The sequence below is a fragment of the Pseudophryne corroboree genome, chromosome 5, assembly GCF_028390025.1.
Source record: "Pseudophryne corroboree isolate aPseCor3 chromosome 5, aPseCor3.hap2, whole genome shotgun sequence".
Classification (NCBI taxonomy): domain Eukaryota; kingdom Metazoa; phylum Chordata; class Amphibia; order Anura; family Myobatrachidae; genus Pseudophryne; species Pseudophryne corroboree.
In genome coordinates, this window is record NC_086448.1 from 584,298,444 (window position 1) to 584,316,785 (window position 18,342).

General features: G+C 44.3%; 1 protein-coding gene and 1 long non-coding RNA gene across 5 annotated transcripts in view; both read left to right on the plus strand.

Annotated features, from left to right (window-relative positions):
* Window positions 1-18,342, plus strand: part of FBXO15 (F-box protein 15) — a 660,886-nt gene that overhangs the window by 261,745 nt on the left and 380,799 nt on the right. The gene's annotated exons all lie outside the window — the stretch shown is intronic.
* On the plus strand, window positions 914-2,840 carry LOC134928083 (uncharacterized). Its single transcript, XR_010177824.1, has 2 exons — window positions 914-1,022; window positions 1,226-2,840. It is a non-coding gene; the product is annotated as an uncharacterized LOC134928083 (long non-coding RNA).

An 18,342-nucleotide genomic window follows, 5' to 3' on the forward strand; every position in this document is an offset into this window, starting at 1 on the left:
CAGGTATAAAACAAGAGCCCCAGAACCATACGCGCAGGCCATCATCATGGAGCGTCAGCTACAAATAGCAAATTAATATAGGAAAATCAGGGAGGAGTATGCAGCAGTCAGGAGGAGACAGCAGAGAGTAGAAGCTAGGTTTCAGCAATTGGTTGAAGAGCAGGAAAGAGTCTTTGAGGAGCTAGCAGAAGAACCCAGTAGTGAAGTAGCCCCATCTACTGGAGAAGAGACACAACAAGAGGCTGGTGTGAGTTCTCTGGCTGAGGAAGATGTGGGTAAAACTGAGGAAGATTCTGGGCCAACTTCCCAAACACAAGAATCAGCCCCACACAGTGAAGAGGAAGCTAAAAATAGTTCACAGGCTACTGCATCGCAGAAAAGAAACCAAAAGAAAAGACGCCAACAACCATTTACCAAGAGGGAGTTGGCCATTCTGGTCCCACAATCCATTGAACAAAGACATATTGGCAGTAAAAATATGGGCGCAGGGACCAAGGACCGTTTCTGGAGGGAGATCACCGATGCAGTTAATGCTGGGGGCCCAGTTGTCTGCACACCACAAGAAGTCAGGAGACGGTACATACATACTGAGGCACACTCAAACACACTATTGTCTGCATTCACTAAGATAGGAGGTTGCTTTTTAAAGTAATGTTGCCTATAGCAACCAAGACTATTACATATGTACTCTTGTAGAAGGTGCTACATAAATGAACAGCTTAGTCTTTGTTTGCTGTTTCTATATCTAAATTCAAGTTAAAATAGCATATTTCAATATTAAGTGCTATGTATGTGTACAAGTATAAGTGGACCAAAGAAATGATAATTAAAACATATAAATTTAGTTTACAATTAAGAATGTTTCGTTTCTTCTCATTTCCTCTAAACACAAATACATATGTAGTTGGGCTGACTTCAAATCCCGCCTGAAGCAAAAAAAGTCTGCACACTGGAATGCTTCGAGGGCAACAGGTGGAAGGCTACTCCCTGAGACTGTGGAATTCACCGAGTTGGAGTAGCAGGTGATGGTCTGTATGTCTTAAGAGGAGGTGGCAGATGTGTCCGAAATGGACACCGACACACCTGCCCTTGTAGGTCCACATGCCTTGGAATGTAAATTGATTCTTATTTGTGTTTTTTTTTTTAAATAAAACATTTTTTGTGTAAAATGTGGGGTCCTAATTCTTGTTTTTTTTTGTTTCCTTTTATCTCCTTTTCCTATCAGAGCACAGGAGAGGCAGCTCACTGAGGCTGAGGAGGGGGGATTGAGTGACAGCTCCAGTGTGGGGCAGGAAAGACCACCATCACAGCCACAAACTGCCAAACTGTCACAACCCACTCTCCCGGAGCTTCTGGATGAGATTGTGACCCATGGTTAAATCAACATCAACTTCCATGACTAAATGCTCCAATAGGTCCGAGAGCTGTCCTCCTGAGTCCATAACCTGACCTCCATGGTCCGTGAGCTGTCCTCCAAAATGCAACAAGGCATGTGTGACATCTCTGCCAGTATTTGACAAGGCATACAGACCATCGCAGACCTCCTTGGCCAGAGTCTCGGGGAGGATCCGACACCTGACCTAGTCCTGCCTAGGAACAAGAGCCCACTGGGCAGGCCCCTCGAAGATCCGTGAACAGACCTCAGGCAGAACAATCCCAACAGCTGAGGATAAAAAAGAGGAAACAGTGATTTCTCACCAGATGTGGTCTTTGCTCCCTGAGCCCATCTTATCTTTTAAAAAATGTTTGTTTACAATGATTTGTGGGTCAAGAATGTCCAACTCCCTCCCGCAGAATGGGGATTGGCCTATTCCGTTTACTTTCCCTGCCTGTCATGCATTAGCCTTAGAACTTGTCTCACCTTCCTCTTCATTTTGTGTTGTTGAGTATTGTGTTTGGTTATTAGTCCCAGAAAAACCCTCAATTTGGCACACATCTTCCTCACCCAGTGTTCTGATACCAGTCTTTTGTTATGTTTGTTGCCCAGTAGATGGGGTACTTCAATACTGGGTAGTGACATCCTGTTTTCTGCACAGCCAGGTGCTTGTTAATGTGCCATTTGATGCACTTTTCTAAAAATGTATTAATCAAACATGTGTAGATTGTGTGTTGCACATATGCAGAGTGTCATAAACTACATACAATTTCAGAGAGAGCTAGAGGTGAAATGAGCTGTGGAGGCGGTTGAATTGCATACAGGTGTGTTTTATTTGCAACTAATCGCTAGCAGATGCCGACAAGGACACATGCGCTGGGCGTTTGCAAATCGTGCACTTACTCATCAGCTGCAAATAGCTAGTGTGCACTGACAGCGATTTGCTTTTCAGCTGTGCAAAAACCACGCTTGCAGTCCTTAGTACACACCCCCGCAAGACACCCACCTACACGCCCCTTTTCGCAAGCCTGCAAAGCCAAGCCCCCGCACCGCCTTCAACACGCCTCTTTGTCGTTGCCTGACAGCGAACAGAAAATCCATGCGTATTGCATACGTTGCACGGCGAGCCCGGCACATGCGCACTTCTGGCTTTGCGTGTGCGCATTTGGCTAAAACCCGCTGCCTGCGATGCGAATTCTAGCAGCGATCAGGTCTGAATTACCCCCATTGTTGTTATGTTCCTTCTCTCATGTATGTCCTTTCTCCGTCGGACACTGTTTACCTATAACTGCCTGTGACAGGGGGCATAGAGTGGAGGAGCCAGCATACCCAGTTGAAGAAATTAAAAGTGCACCGGTTCCTTTGGACCCCGTCTATACCCATCATACTCAGTCTCCCCAATATCCCTTATGGACTACGAGAAAATTATTTAGCAGTAGGTAATTAAAATCCTATTTTTACACTGTGTGTGTGTGTGGTTAATTATTGCTATGTCTAAGAAAGGCAAGGGTGAAGATACACCTACGTTAACATCATGTAAAGCGGGGTTAACTACTCAGGACCTGGTACAGCATGGGTTATGTGCAAACTTTTATGATTTCCATAAAAACTTGCTCAGTAAATTGGCTTCTGGCTATTTACCTGTTATATCACAGGAACCTCCCTGGGCATCCTTTGCACAGACATTATCCAGTTTAGCAGTACGCATGACGCCAGCTACAGTACCAGGTCTGGGGTACCCGCTTAACTCTTACATGCAACATGCTCCTTAGATCATACCACATCCAGTCCAGGATTTAGTTCAGACCTCAGATGCTTTTCAGCAAAAACAGGCTGACAGACTCAAGCATTTGAAATCTGATAGACATGGGGCTACATCTTCACAGTCTACACATATGTCAGAATCAGAGGGCACTTCAGATGATGAAGCTGGATCTACATCTAGGGAGGAGGAGCACTTTTCCTCAGTAGATATACCTGAGTTAATTCAGGCAGTCAAATCCATTCTGTCAATAGAGGAGGCAACAGAGCTTGTTTTGAAATCTAAGGCTCCTGTATTTAAATGTCCTAAAACAGTAAAAGCAGAATTTCCTAACTTGGATCAGCTGAAGGAAATAATGCAAGAGGCATGGGATAGACCCAGTAAGAAATGTAAAATTCCCAAGAAATGGGATTTTTATTATCCTTTTCCTACTGTGGACAGTTTAAAAAGGGAAATTCCTCCCAAAGTAGATGCACATGTAGTCCGACTTGTGCGCAAATCTACGTTACCTCTGCCTTCAACATCATTAAATGATGTAACTGACCGAAAGATTGATGGGTTTCTTAAACTGTTTTTTTCTTGACAGGGTCAGTCACTAGCCCTGCTATGGATACAGCTTGGGTGACATAAGCAGTGGCAGGCTGGGCAGAAGCTTTGAAAGATGATCTCTCAATATCTACGAGAGAACAGTTATCCCATATTGCATTTATAAAGCAGGCAGCTGCTGTTATGGAAGAAGCAGCACTTGCTATGGGTACAGTAGCTTCTCAAGCATTAGCCTCCTCAGTAGCATCTCGCAGAGCTGTATGGCTATGTGCATGGAAGGCTGACTCAGAATCCAAGAAGGTTCTGGAATCTTTGCCTTTTGTTGGAAATATTCTGTTTGGCACAACATTAGATAACATCATTGTGTCTGAAGCAGACTCCAAAAAAGTGAAGTTTCCTTCTTTGTCTAAGGCTAAACCCAGATCTCCTGCTTTCAGGCTCAAGGTAAAGCAAAAGGAAAGGTTTATGGCAAGCAGTCTCAATCAGATAAATTGGGTAGGACTAAACGAAATAGGCCTGGGCAACTAGACGCCCGGCTTCTAAACCAGAAGAAAAGTAATCAGCCTGATGGCTCGGGCCTCCACCTGGGGGATCCCAGGGTGGGAGGCCAACTTCTTCTTTTTGCATAGGTTTGGCTACAGTCAACCATAGCTACCTGGGTGCAAGAAGCGGTGTCTCACAGTTATGCTTTTTCCTTCAAGAAAAGCCCTCAAAAATAATTTTGTATCAGCCCATCTCCTGTGGAATCGAAGGCCAGAGCCCTAGAAGATGCGGTTCAAAAACTATTGCAGTCAGCGGTAATAGTGCCGGTTTCTACAGCATATCGGGATGAGGCTTCTAATCCAACCTGTTTTTAGTTCAGAAACCAAATGGATCCTACCTACCCATTCTCAATCTCAAGGCTCTGAACAAATATATTTGAGTGTCTTGATTCCGTATGGAAACCTTGCATTCCATTATCCTGGATATGGAGCCGGAGGATTTAATAATGTCCCTGGATATTCAGGGTGCTTACCTACATGTACCATTAGCATCTTCCCATCAGCGCTATCTCAGGTTTGCTATCCTTCAGCATCATTTCCAGTTTCAGGCGCTACCTTTTGGACTGGCTACAGCTCCCAGGGTATTTACCAAAATAATGGTAGTAATGGTAGCTCATTTGCGTAGTCCGAGAATAAGGATTTTCCCATACCTAGACGACTTTCTGATCCTGGCTCAGTCCCAGGAAATTCTTCACTGCCATCTTCAAGTGACAATAGCCTGCCTACAGGCTCATGGTCCTGTTACAATGGATGATCAAGGCCTGCAGTCAGGACTTGGCCTGCTTGCAATTGTGAAGAATGCAATTGTTAAGAATATGATTTAAGAATGGAGTTAGAACCGGAACTGAAAACCATTTCTCCTCTCTTCACAGGTAAAAACACCATCTTCATGCTTGTATATCTGAGTCTCTCATCTCTCTCTGGCTACACTTTTAACACCCCAAGGAAGTTTGTCTGCAAATGTCTGTGATCCTTCTTCAATGCAAAATAACCTCTGTTAATTAGCTGAACTTCTGATTGCATACCTCCCCCTTTGCCAGCTGATATAGTTGGAGCATTTAAGAGCAATATTATCAAGGCCTGCAGTCAGGACTTGGCCTGCTTGCAATTGTGAAGAATGCAATTGTTAAGAATATGATTTAAGAATGGAGTTAGAACCGGAGTTTGAACTGGATTTGGACTACGCTAAAATCTCGAATAATACAATTTCCCCAAACACTGCAACTCGGGACCATCATGTGGCCTCTCCTCACCTCTGCCTTGAGAACACCAGGACCAATGCCTGCTACTTCTCTGTCCAAGAACATCATGACTGCCCCCAAGACTACCCCTCAAGCTGAGCAGGGAACTGAGGGGCGTGCGCAGATTTTGCTGGGTCAGTTCCATTGGACATTAGTGTGCACTCCACATTCTTACACCCACCCGCACTGCTCCCCACACTCTCACACCCACCCGCACTGCTCTCATGAGACCAGGACATTTATAATTTTCACAAATTAATGTTTTCCTGCAAATGTGTCTTTCTCTTCTTTCTTCTTACAGGGTACTTTCCCCCCACTGTGTGCTATTCCTGTAATGTGTACCTCCATTGGTTGCACACCCTGCCAGCAGTAACCTACACAGTGCGCCTCACATGGCTGCCTCGGATGGTTCCTCCATGGGCAGGGTGTGCTTCATTTGGATCTTTCCATGCAGGGTATAGCATACTCCTACACTCGTGTCAGCTTTCCCGTGAATGCATTTGGCCCTTGTATGGCTCATCTCCCACTGTGTAACCTTCGTAGTGCGCCCAACATGGCTGCCTCATCTGGTAAACTTGTGGATGGGATGAAAAATACATGGACCTGATGGTTTTACTGGAACCCTACTCTGAACCTAAGGACTCTGCAATCTCCCCGTTTTGTGTTCTCTTCTAGGGGTGGACTATTCCACCCTGGGTAATCCTACGCAGAGCGCCTAAGATGGCTGCCGCACCTGGTACCTTGTGAGGGTGGAATACACAACCCCTGGAGGTTATTACCCAAAATGCTTACACCAACCCTGCATTATGCTTTCTGTCTTTATTGTCTGTGTGGTTTATCTTTTGATGTAATACTTAAATCTTCTGTATTATGTGCATTGTTTGAGTTCTAGTTGGCGCCGCGGATGGCTGCCTCGGTGCTGCTCTGCCAAGCAGCCTTTGTGTTTAGTCCTACATGTATAATATGTCTAATATGTTGAGTCTATTGTACAGTTGCAATGTGCAGTATCAACTCATACGTGTAATGTGTGTAATGTATGCTATGTTCTTCCCCCTTCGTATGCTATGTATTCCCCCTTCATGTTGCTGCTTGGCGATGCATTGTACCACAAAGAATTCCTAGTGTACGTGAGTACACCTGGCCAATAAAGCTGATTCTGATTCTGATCTGGGGGCTCTGTTGGATACCAGTCTTCAGAGAATTTTTCTACCTCTGAACAAAATAACCACAATACAGACAAAGACTAAGGGATCGCTACAAAGTCGGAGGGTGTCCAATGTCCATCCATGCAGCAATGCGAATTTTGGAGTCAATGGTCTTGACATTCGATATGGTTAGAATATACTCAATTCCATTCAAGACCCCTTCAACAAAAGAAACAATGTAGCGCTAATGGTCACGAATGAGAAGGAAGGTCATAAAAACAACACAATTTTAATTATAAGAGCAAAAGTTAATAGACAGCATAATGTGCACTTAATAAAACAGATGCTAAATCCTGTAGATAATAAAAATACGTTACTCCCACTAGGTATACTAATATTTGAAATAGTAAGGTTCAAAAGACCTGTTCCATTATATTCAGTCCCAATAAAGTTCCATAAGGAGGATAGTATAACACAGCTTGTAGATATATAATTACCACCAATATCTTTCAAGGTATTAAGCGAAAACAGCGTCCGCAAAAGCAGTTCCTTGTTGGGTGGCAGCTTGTATGGTTAGCAGTGTGAAAAGTCCTCCATCCAGTGGAATCCAAACATAGCAGCAACGTGGGACTTGGTTCCTGTCGAAATCTTCCAATCAATCAATCAATCAATCAATCAGTGTGAGTAAACAAACAGCAGCGGGTCTCACCAACGCGTTTCGTTGCGTTCACGCAACTTTTTCAAGGTACTGCTGGCCCTGCTGGAAGGGGTTTTTATACCCCATTCAATATGGTAGCTCATTTGCATATGTGATGTAACATGACCTTCTCAACCCATTTCAATGACCAAATAATGACACTTAGTATAGTATCAAATCTTATAACTATAAAAGTTTGAATATATAAACGAAAATAAAAAAAACAATAATATATTATAAAAGAAACAACTTGTAAAATCCGGTCACATGACCATTAGTTCTTATATATAAGTATACATAGCTAAAATCAGGAGTGGATCTCAATTAGAATTAAACAGTTGTAATAGAAATGAGAGAATGGACGTAAACCATGTTTTGTATCTTACTTTAATAAACATGAAAGCTGTCCGTTAATAATCAATACAAAGACATCCAGCTGGCAACCCACAAAACAAGTCCCGCCGCACCACATCCGGGTGCACGACCAGTGACGCGGCAAAGGACACAAGCACCGCGTCACATCATCGCGTCTGGACCCGTACACAATACATGACACCGTCTATGCGTCCACATGGTGACGCGGCACCTGATGTCCTAACGGCGTGTCATCTCCCCTCGCCCGCATCCTTCACGTCCATGTGTCTCAACACATCGGTCTGTCACCATGGCAACGCGCGTCAACACGCGTTGCCATGGAGACGTTCAATAGCACTGGCTTGATGGTTTATCGTAGAAACTGATATAACAATCTTATTTAAGTAATATTAAAATCAATGATAGAATTAGAAACATCTTCGTGTAGAGATCTTACATATGATTATTTACATATACTCCATGTGTCCAATTGTATCAACACATTAATATCTTACTAATCCAAGCACAATGAAGAGCTACAATTGACACATCTATAGGTGAAAAAACATTCATTACTTTTATTATTATATATATATATATATACATATTAGTTTATTATTTTATTAGTATGTTGTTAATTATATAATACTAACTTAAATGTATATTCATATAGCTATCTCCTCCTCATCTATATACACAGATAGGCAATGCAGGAAATAATAAAAATAGTGAATATTTAGCTACATAAGGTAAGATTAGTATATAGGATGGTAATAAACCTAGGAGGAAAGGAGAAAAAAGAGGAAAAAAAGAAAAGAAGAAAAGGAAGACAGGAGAGGGAGGGGAGGAGGAAAAGGGGAACAAAAGGGAAGATGAGAAATAGGACTCAATTAATCACAAGATTGTATTGAGTTCCGCTGCTTCATTTAACCCTAGTGGATAGATCGTGTTTAATTTGAACATCCAATAGAGTTCTTGTTTACACAAATTTTTATATATCGATCCCCCCCTCTTTTTGTGATTTCAATGTGTTCAATTGCTAACAGACACAATGAACTGGGATCACCATTGTGGCTATCTCTAAAATGTCTCGAGACACTATGTGTATGGATTTTATTAATAATATTGCGGTGATGTTCCAAAAAACAGACTTTAACACTCCTTATGGTATGTCCCACGTACCTTTGATTACAACTACATGACAGGAGGTACATTATACAGTATATTTTGAATCGCAATTCACAAAACTTGTAAGGGCATATTCTTCCCCTTCCCTAATATTAAGATGTGTAGTTTTTTTAGAGATAAATGTAATACATCTAGTGGCCCCACAACGGTGGATACCCATTGGTCTTACTGGTAACCATATCTCTCGTATGTTTTCATTTTCCACCTGTACGTGCACCTCTTTCGTAAAACTGGGCGCAAGAATATTTTTAAGAGACCGATTCTTCTTAAATATAAATTTGGGTCTAGTAGGTATCTGCCCCCTCAGAAGGTTATCTTGATTCAAAATTCCAAAGTTATTATTTCTCTAACGTCCTAGTGGATGCTGGGGACTCCATAAGGACCATGGGGAATAGACGGGCTCTGCAGGAGACAGGGCACTTAAAGAAAGAATTTGGATACTGGTGTGCTCTGGCTCCTCCCTCTATGTCCCTCCTCCAGACCCCAGTTTGAATCTGTGCCCGGACGAGCTGGGTGCTACTTAGTGAGCTCTCCTGAGCTTGCTAAAAAGAAAGTATTTTGTTAGTTTTTTTTATTTTCAGAGAGATCTGCTAGCAACAGGCTCTCTGCTACGTGGGACTGAGGGGAGAGAAGCAGCCCTACTCACTGAAGATAGGTCCTGCTTCTTAGGCTACTGGACACCATTAGCTCCAGAGGGATCGTACACAGGATCGCACCCTTGGTCGTCCGATCCCGGAGCCGCGCCGCCGTCCCACTCGCAGAGCCGGAAGACAGAAGCCGGTGACAGAAGCAAGAAGACTTCGAAATCGGTGGCAGAAGACTCTAGTCTTCATATGAGGTAGCGCACAGCACTGCAGCTGTGCGCCATTGCTCCCACACTAAACCCACATACTCCGGTCACTGTAGGGTGCAGGGCGCAGGGGGGGGGGCGCCCTGGGCAGCAATTAGAGACCTCTTGGCAAAAGTTTGCATAATATACAGTTGGGCACTGTATATATGTATGAGCCCCCGCCAAAATTGTACATCGTCGAGGGGGGCGGGTCTTCTTCCTCAGCACTCACCAGCGCCATGTTTTTTCTCCACAGCACCGCTGAGAGTAAGCTCCCCAGTCTCTCCCCTGCAGTTACACGGTAGAAGAGGGTAAAAAGAGAGGGAGGGCACATAATTAGGTGCAAAAATCAATATAAACAGCTACTGGGTTAACATTAAATTACTGTGTTATCCCTGGGTTAATAGCGCTGGGGTGTGTGCTGGCATACTCTCTCTCTGTCTCTCCAAAGGGCCTTGTGGGGGAACTGTCTTCAAAAAGAGCATCCCCTGTGTGTGTGGTATGTCGGTACGTGTGTGTCGACATGTCTGAGGTAAAAGGCTCCCCTAAGGAGGAGATAGGGCAAATATGTGTGTGAGAGGGTGTCTCCGTCGACAACGCCGACACCTGTTTGGATATGTGTAAGTGCAAGTGCTGAGGTGAATTTCTTGCACAAAAGATTAGAGAACAGACAGGAAATCTACCCATGTCTGTCCCTATGTCACAGAGACCTTCAGAGTCTCACAATGCTCACTATCCAAAATAATAAACACTGATATCGACAGAGTTTGGCTCCAGTGTCGACTACGATAATGCAAAGTTACAGCCAAAATGGCTGAAAGGTATTCAATAAAGGTATTGTAATAAAAGAGGATTTGCATATCACTGATGACTCATTTGTCCCTGACACAAGGGTACACATGTTAAGGGGAAGAAAGCTGAGGTAAATTTCCCTCCTCTCATGAGGAAAAAGAGCGGGAAACTCCAGACAAGAGACTGCAGCTTCACACAAAAAAATTCTCAAGCAGTATCCTTTCCCCACTAGGGCCAGGATGTGATGGGAATCTTCCCCTAGGGTGTCCCGTTTGCCCAGAAGGTAGCACTAGCTATTCTCAGGGATCCTGCAGATAGCGTGCACATTCTAGTATACTACTCAGACCGGCGATTGTGTCGGCATGGGTTTATAGCGCTGTGGCAGCGTGGACAGGTACCTTATCAGCAGAGATTGAGACCCTAGTATGCATATAGATATATATATATATATATATATATATGTATATGTATATGTATATATAGAAATATATATATATTAAAGATGCTGTCTTAAGTGATACGTATATATATATATATATATATATATATATTAAACATGCCCAAAGATACATGAGTATACTGGGTCCTAGAGTCAAAGCTATGTCGATTTCTGCTTGACGTTTCCTGTAGAATATGCAATGGACAGATGATGCCGACTTAAGAGGCATTTGGAAGGCTGAGGATTGTGTGGAGAAGGGTTCTCGGACCTGGTCTCCACAGCTATAGCTGGTAATTCTGATATTTTGCCTTATATTCCTGCACAGCCTGCGAAAGCACAACATTATCAAATGCAGCCTTTCGAATAAAGAAACAAGAAAGTCCGAGGTGCGTCCTTTCTTGCCAGAGGCGGGGGCAGAAGAAAGAAGCTGCACAACACGGCTAGTTCCCAGGTACAGAAGTCCTCCCCGGCCTCTACAAAAATCCACCGCATGTCGCTGGGGCTCCACAGGCGGAGCTAGGCCCGGTGGGGGCACGCCTTCGTAAGTTCAGCCACAAGTGGGTTCACTCCCTGTTAGATCCCTGGGCAATAGATATTGTGTCTCAGGGATACAAGCTGGACTTTGAGAAGATGCCCCCTCACCGACTGCTCTGCCGGCTTCCCCCCACGAGAGGGAAACAGTGTTAACTGCAATTCATAAATTGTATCTTCAACAGGTGGTGGTCAAGGTTCCCCTCCTTCAACAAGGAGGGGGTTATTATTCGACCATGTTGTAGTCCCGAAACCAGACGGTTTGGTCGGACCCATATTGAATTTAAAATCCCTGAACATATACCTGAAAGGGTTCAAGTTCAAGCTGGAATCGCTAAGAGCAGTGATTGCAAGCCTGAAAGGGGGAGATTTTATGGTGACTCGGGACATATAGGATGCATTCCTTCATGTCCCCATTTATCCACCTCATCAGGCGTACCTCAGAATTGCGGTACGGGATGGTCATTACCAATTTCAAACGTTGCCGTTTGGTCTCTCCACTGCCTTGAGAATATTCACCAAGGTAATGGCAGAAATGATGGTGCTCCTGCGGAAGCAAGGTGTCACTATTATCACATACTTGGACGATCTCCTCATAAAAGCGAGATCAAGAGAGCTGTTGCTGAACAGCGTATCACTTTCTCTGGAAGTAAAACGGCAACACGGCTGGATTCTATATATTCCAAAGTCGCAGTTGGTTCTTATAGCTCATCTGCCTCTCCTAGGCATGGTCCTAGACACAGACCAGAAAAATGTTTATCTCCCGATAGAGAGAGCTCAGGAGCTCGCGACACTGCTCAGGAATCTATTACAACTAAAACAGGTGTCAGTACATCACTGCACTCGAGTCCTGGGAAGGAGGGTGGCATCATACGAGGCCATTCCCTTCGGCAGGTTCCATAACTTCCAATGGGACTTACTGTACAAGTGGTCCGGATCACATCTTCGGATGCATCGGTTAATCACCCTATCCCCCAGAGCAAGGGTGTCTCTCCTGTGGTGACTGCAGAGTGCTCACCTTTTCGAAGGTCGCAGATTCGGCATTCAGGACTGGGTCCTGGTGACCACGGATGCAAGCCTCCGAGGGTGGGGGGCAGTCACACAGGGAAGAAATTTCCAAGGGCTGTGGTCAAGGCAGGAGACTTGCCTTCACATCAATATCCTGGAACTAAGGGACATATACAACGCCCTAAGTCAAGCGGAGACCCTGCTTCGCGACCAACCGGTTCTGATCCAGTCAGACAATATCACCGCAGTGGCTCATGTAAACCGCCAAGGCGGCACAAGGAGCAGGGTGGCGATGGTAGAAGCCACCAGAGTTCTTCGCTGGGCGGAGAATCACGTAAGCACACTGTCAGCAGTGTTCATTCCGGGAGTGGACAACTGGGAAGCAGACTTCCTCAGCAGGCACGACCTCCACCCGGGAGAGTGGGGACTTCACCAAGAAGTCTTCACGCAGATTGCAAATCGACGGGAACTGCCACAGGTGGACATGATGGCGTCCCGCCTCGACAAAAAGCTAAAATGGTATTGCGCCAGGTCAAGGGACCCTCAGGCGATAGCTGTGGACGCACTAGTAACACCGTGGGTGTTCCAGTCGGTCTATGTGTTTCCTCCTCTTCCTCTCATACCAAAGGTGCTGAGAATTGTAAGAAAAAGAGGAGTGAGAACAATACTCATTGTTCCAGATTGGCCATGAAGGACTTGGTACCCGGAACTGCAAGAAATGCTCACAGAGGACCCATGGCCTCTGCCTCTCAGACAGGACCTGTTACAACAAGGGCCCTGTCTATTCCAAGACTTACCGCGGCTGCGTTTGACGGCATGGCGGTTGAACGCCGGATCCTAGCGGAAAAAGGCATTCCGGATGCAGTTATTCCTACGCTGATAAAGGCTAGGAAGGACGTGACAGCAAAGCATTATCACCCTATATGGCGAAAATATGTGCTTGGTGTGAGGCCAGGAAGGCCCTACAGAAGAAATCCAGCTGTGTCGATTCCTGCACATCCTACAGTCAGGAGTGACTATGGGCCTAAAATTAGGGTCCATACAGGTCCAGATTTCGGCCCTATACATTTTCTTTCACAGAGAACTGGCTTCACTGCCTGAGGTTCAGACGTTTGTTAAGGGAGTGCTGCATATTCAGCCCCCTTTTGTGCCACCAGTGGCACTTTGGGATCTTAACGTGGTGTTGGGTTTCCTGAAATCCCACTGGTTTGAGCCATTTAAGACTGTGGAGCTAAAGTATCTCACGTGGAAAGTGGTCATGCTGTTGGCCTTAGCTCCGGCTAGGCGTGTGTCAGAATTGGCGGCTTTGTCATGTAAAAGCTCCTATCTGGTTTTCCAGATGGACAGGGCAGAATTGCGGACTCGTCCGCAATTTCTTCAAAAGGTGGTGTCATCTTTTCATTTGAACCAACCTATTGTGGTGCCTGCGGCTACTTGTGACTTGGAAGATTCCAAGTTGCTTGACGTAGTCCGGGCTTTGAAGACTTATGTAACCAGAACGGCTGGGGTCAGGAAGACTGACTCGCTGTTTATCCTGTATGCATCCAACAAAGTGGGTGCTTCTGCTTCAAAGCAAGCTATTGCTCGCTGGATCTGTAACACGATTCAGCAGGCTCATTCTGCAACTGGATTGCCACATCCAAAATCAGTGAAAGCCCATTCCACATGGAAGGTGGTCTCTTTTTGGGCGGCTGCCCGAGGAGTCTTGGCATTACAGCTTTGCCGAGCTGCTACTTGGTCGGGTTCAAACACATTTGCAAAATTCTACATGTTTGATACCCTGGCTGAGGAGGACCTTGTGTTTGCCCATTCGGTGCTGCAGAGTCATCCGAACTCTCCCGCCCGTTTGGGAGCTTTGGTATAATCCCCATGGTCCTTACGGAGTCCCCAGCATCCACTAGGACGTTAGAGAAAATAAGATTTTACTTACCGGTAAATCTATTTCTCGTAGTCCGTAGTGGATGCTGGGCGCCCGTCCCAAGTGCGGACTTTTTCTGCAATGCTTGTATATAGTTATTGCTTAAATAAGGGTTATGTTATAGTTGCATCAGGGTTGATCTGATGCTCTGTTATTGTTCATACTGTTAACTGGGTAAGTTTATCACGAGTTATACGGTGTGATTGGTGTGGCTGGTATGAGTCTTACCCTGGATTCCAAAATCCTTTCCTTGTAATGTCAGCTCTTCCGGGCACAGTTTCCTTAACTGAGGTCTGGAGGAGGGGCATAGAGGGAGGAGCCAGTGCACACCAGATAGTACTAAATCTTTCTTTAGAGTGCCCAGTCTCCTGCGGAGCCCGCTATTCCCCATGGTCCTTACGGAGTCCCCAGCATCCACTACGGACTACGAGAAATAGATTTACCGGTAAGTAAAATCTTATTATTACAGCACAATTACTTTTTATTTTTGGACACTTTTTATTTACAGATTATGGGTACGTCCATGGGGACCAGATTCGCGCCCAGTTATGCCAACCTCTACATGGGGGCTTTCGAGGACACCCATGCGTGGGGTGGTGACTTTGGCGCGAGCCTGGTCCTCTATGGCCGTTATATTGATGACCTTTTTATAATTTGGGATGGGGATTCTTTATCAGCACAGCACTTTGTTTCTTGTTTGAATTCCAATCATTTTAATTTACACTTCACTCTTATCACCCCACTGTTATGAACTTCTTGGATATAGGTCTTGAAGCCAGGGATGGAAAAATTGTCAGTTGTAATTATAACAAGGAGGTTGCTACAAACTCCTACTTGCACTATCAGAGCGCTCATTACTTCGCTTGGAAGAAAAATATACCAAAGGGACAATTTTTGCGCCTCAGACGTAATTGCACAGATAAAAGTTAATTTGTTGAACAAGCTGAAATTATGATGGAAGCCTTTATAGAGAGAGGCTATCCACAGTCACCTTTGAAAAGGACCATGCAAGAGGTCCTTGATTTGGATAGAGGGGACCTACCTAAATCTAATATAAAGATGGATAAAAACAAAATTGATACTAATATTACTAATGAACAATGGGATGATTTAGCATTTATATCCACTTTCAATAGTGAAAGTATGCAGATTAAAAGAATAATAACTAAGAACTTTGGAATTTTGAATCAAGATAACCTTCTGAGGGGGCAGATACCTACCAGACCCAAATTTATATTTAAGAAGAATCGGTCTCTTAAAAATATTCTTGCGCCCAGTTTTACGAAAGAGGTGCACGTACAGGTGGAAAGTGAAAACATACGAGAGATATGGTTACCAGTAAGACCAATGGGTTTCCACCGTTGTGGGGCCACTAGATGTATTACATGTAAACATATCCCTAAAAAAACTATACATCTTAATATTTGGGAAGGGGAAGAATATGCCCTTACAAGTTTTATGAATTGCGATTCAAAATAAATCATTTACCTCCTGTCATGTAGTTGTAATCAAAGGTACATGGGATGTACCATAAGGAGTGTTAAGGTCTGTTTTTTGGAACATCATCGCAATATTATTAATAAAATCCATACACATAGTGTCTCGAGACATTTTAGAGATAGCCACAATGGTGATCCCAGTTCATTGTGTTTGTTAGCAATTGAACACACTGAAATCACAAAAAGAGGGGGGATTGATATATAAAAATTTGTGTAAACAAGAACTCTATTGGATGTTCAAATTAAACACTATCTATCCACTAGGGTTAAATGAAGCAGCGGAACTCAATACAATCTTGTGATTAATTGAGTTCCGCTGCTCCCTTTTGTTCCCCTTTTCCTCTTCCCCTCCCTCTCCCGTCTTCCTTTTCTTCTTTTCTTCCTCTTTTTTCTCCTTTCCTCCTAGGTTTATTACCATCCTATATACTAATCTTACCTTATGTAGCTAAATATTCACTATTTTTATTATTTCCTGCATTGCCTATCTGTGTATATAGATGAGGAGGAGATAGCTATATGAATATACATTTAAGTTAGTATATAATTAACAACATACTAATAAAATAATAAACTAATATGTATATATATAATAATAAAAGTAATGAATGTTTTTTCACCTATAGATGTGTCAATTGTAGCTCTTCATTGTGCTTGGATTAGTAAGATATTAATGTGTTGATATAATTGGACACATGGAGTATATGTAAATAATCATATGTAAGATCTCTACACGAAGATGTTTCTAATTCTAATTAAGATTGTTATATCAGTTTCTACGATAAACCATCGAGCCAGTGCTATTGAACGTCTCCATGGCGACGCGCGTTGCCATGGTGACAGACCGATGTGTTGAGACGCATGGACGTGAAGGATGCGGGCGAGGGGAGATGACACGCCGTTAGGACATCAGGCGCCGCGTCACCATGTGGACGCATAGACGGTGTCACGTATTGTGTACGGGTCCAGACGCGATGATGTGACGCGGTGCTTGTGTCTTTCACCGCGTCACTGGTCGTGCGCCCGGATGTGGTGCGGTGGGACTTGTTTTGTGGGTTGCCAGCTGGATGTCTTTGTATTGATTATTAACGGACAGCTTTCATGTTTATTAAAGTAAGATACAAAACATGGTTTACGTCCATTCTCTCATTTCTATTACAACTGTTTAATTCTAATTGAGACCCACTCCTGATTTTAGCTATGTATATTTATATATAAGAACTAATGGTCATGTGACCGGATTTTACAAGTTGTTTCTTTTATAATATATTATTGTTTTTTGATTTTCGTTTATATATTCAAACTTTTATAGTTATAAGATTTGATACTATACTAAGTCTGTCATTATTTGGTCATTGAAATGGGTTGTGAAGGTCATGTTACATCACATATGCAAATGAGCTACCATATTGAATGGGGTATAAAAACCCCTTCCAGCAGGGCCAGCAGTACCTTGAAAAAGTTGCGTGAACGCAACGAAACGTGTTGGTGAGACCCGCTGCTGTTTGTTTACTCCCACTGATTGATTAATTGTAAGATTTCGACAGGAACCAAGTTCCACGTTGCTGCTATGTTTGGATTCCACTGGATGGAGGACTTTTCACACTGCTAACCATACAAGCTGCCACCCAACAAGGAACTGATTTTGCGGACGCTGTTTTCGCTTAATACCTTGAAAGATATTGGTGGTAATTATATTTCTCTATCGTCCTAAGTGGATGCTGGGGTTCCTGAAAGGACCATGGGGAATAGCGGCTCCGCAGGAGACAGGGCACAAAAAAGTAAAGCTTTACTAGGTCAGGTGGTGTGCACTGGCTCCTCCCCCTATGACCCTCCTCCAGACTCCAGTTAGATTTTGTGCCCGAACGAGAAGGGTGCAATCTAGGTGGCTCTCCTAAAGAGCTGCTTAGAGAAAGTTTAGTTTAGGTTTTTTTCTTTACAGTGAGTCCTGCTGGCAACAGGATCACTGCAACGTGGGACTTAGGGGGAAAGTAGTAAACTCACCTGCATGCAGAGTGGATTTGCTGCTTGGCTACTGGACACCATTAGCTCCAGAGGGATCGAACACAGGCCCAGCCGTGGAGTCCGGTCCCGGAGCCGCGCCGCCGACCCCCTTGCAGATGCTGAAGCGTGAAGAGGTCCGGAAACCGGCGGCTGAAGACTCCTCAGTCTTCATAAGGTAGCGCACAGCACTGCAGCTGTGCGCCATTTTCCTCTCAGCACACTTCACTGGGCAGTCACTGAGGGTGCAGAGCGCTGGGGGGGGGCGCTCTGAGAGGCAAATATAAACCTTATACAAGGCTAAAAATACCTCACATATAGCCCATAGGGGCTATATGGAGATATTTAACCCCTGCCTGACTGGAAAAATAGCGGGAGAAGAACCCGCCGAAAAAGGGGCGGGGCCTATCTCCTCAGCACACGGCGCCATTTTCTGTCACAGCTCCGCTGGTCAGAACGGCTCCCAGGTCTCTCCCCT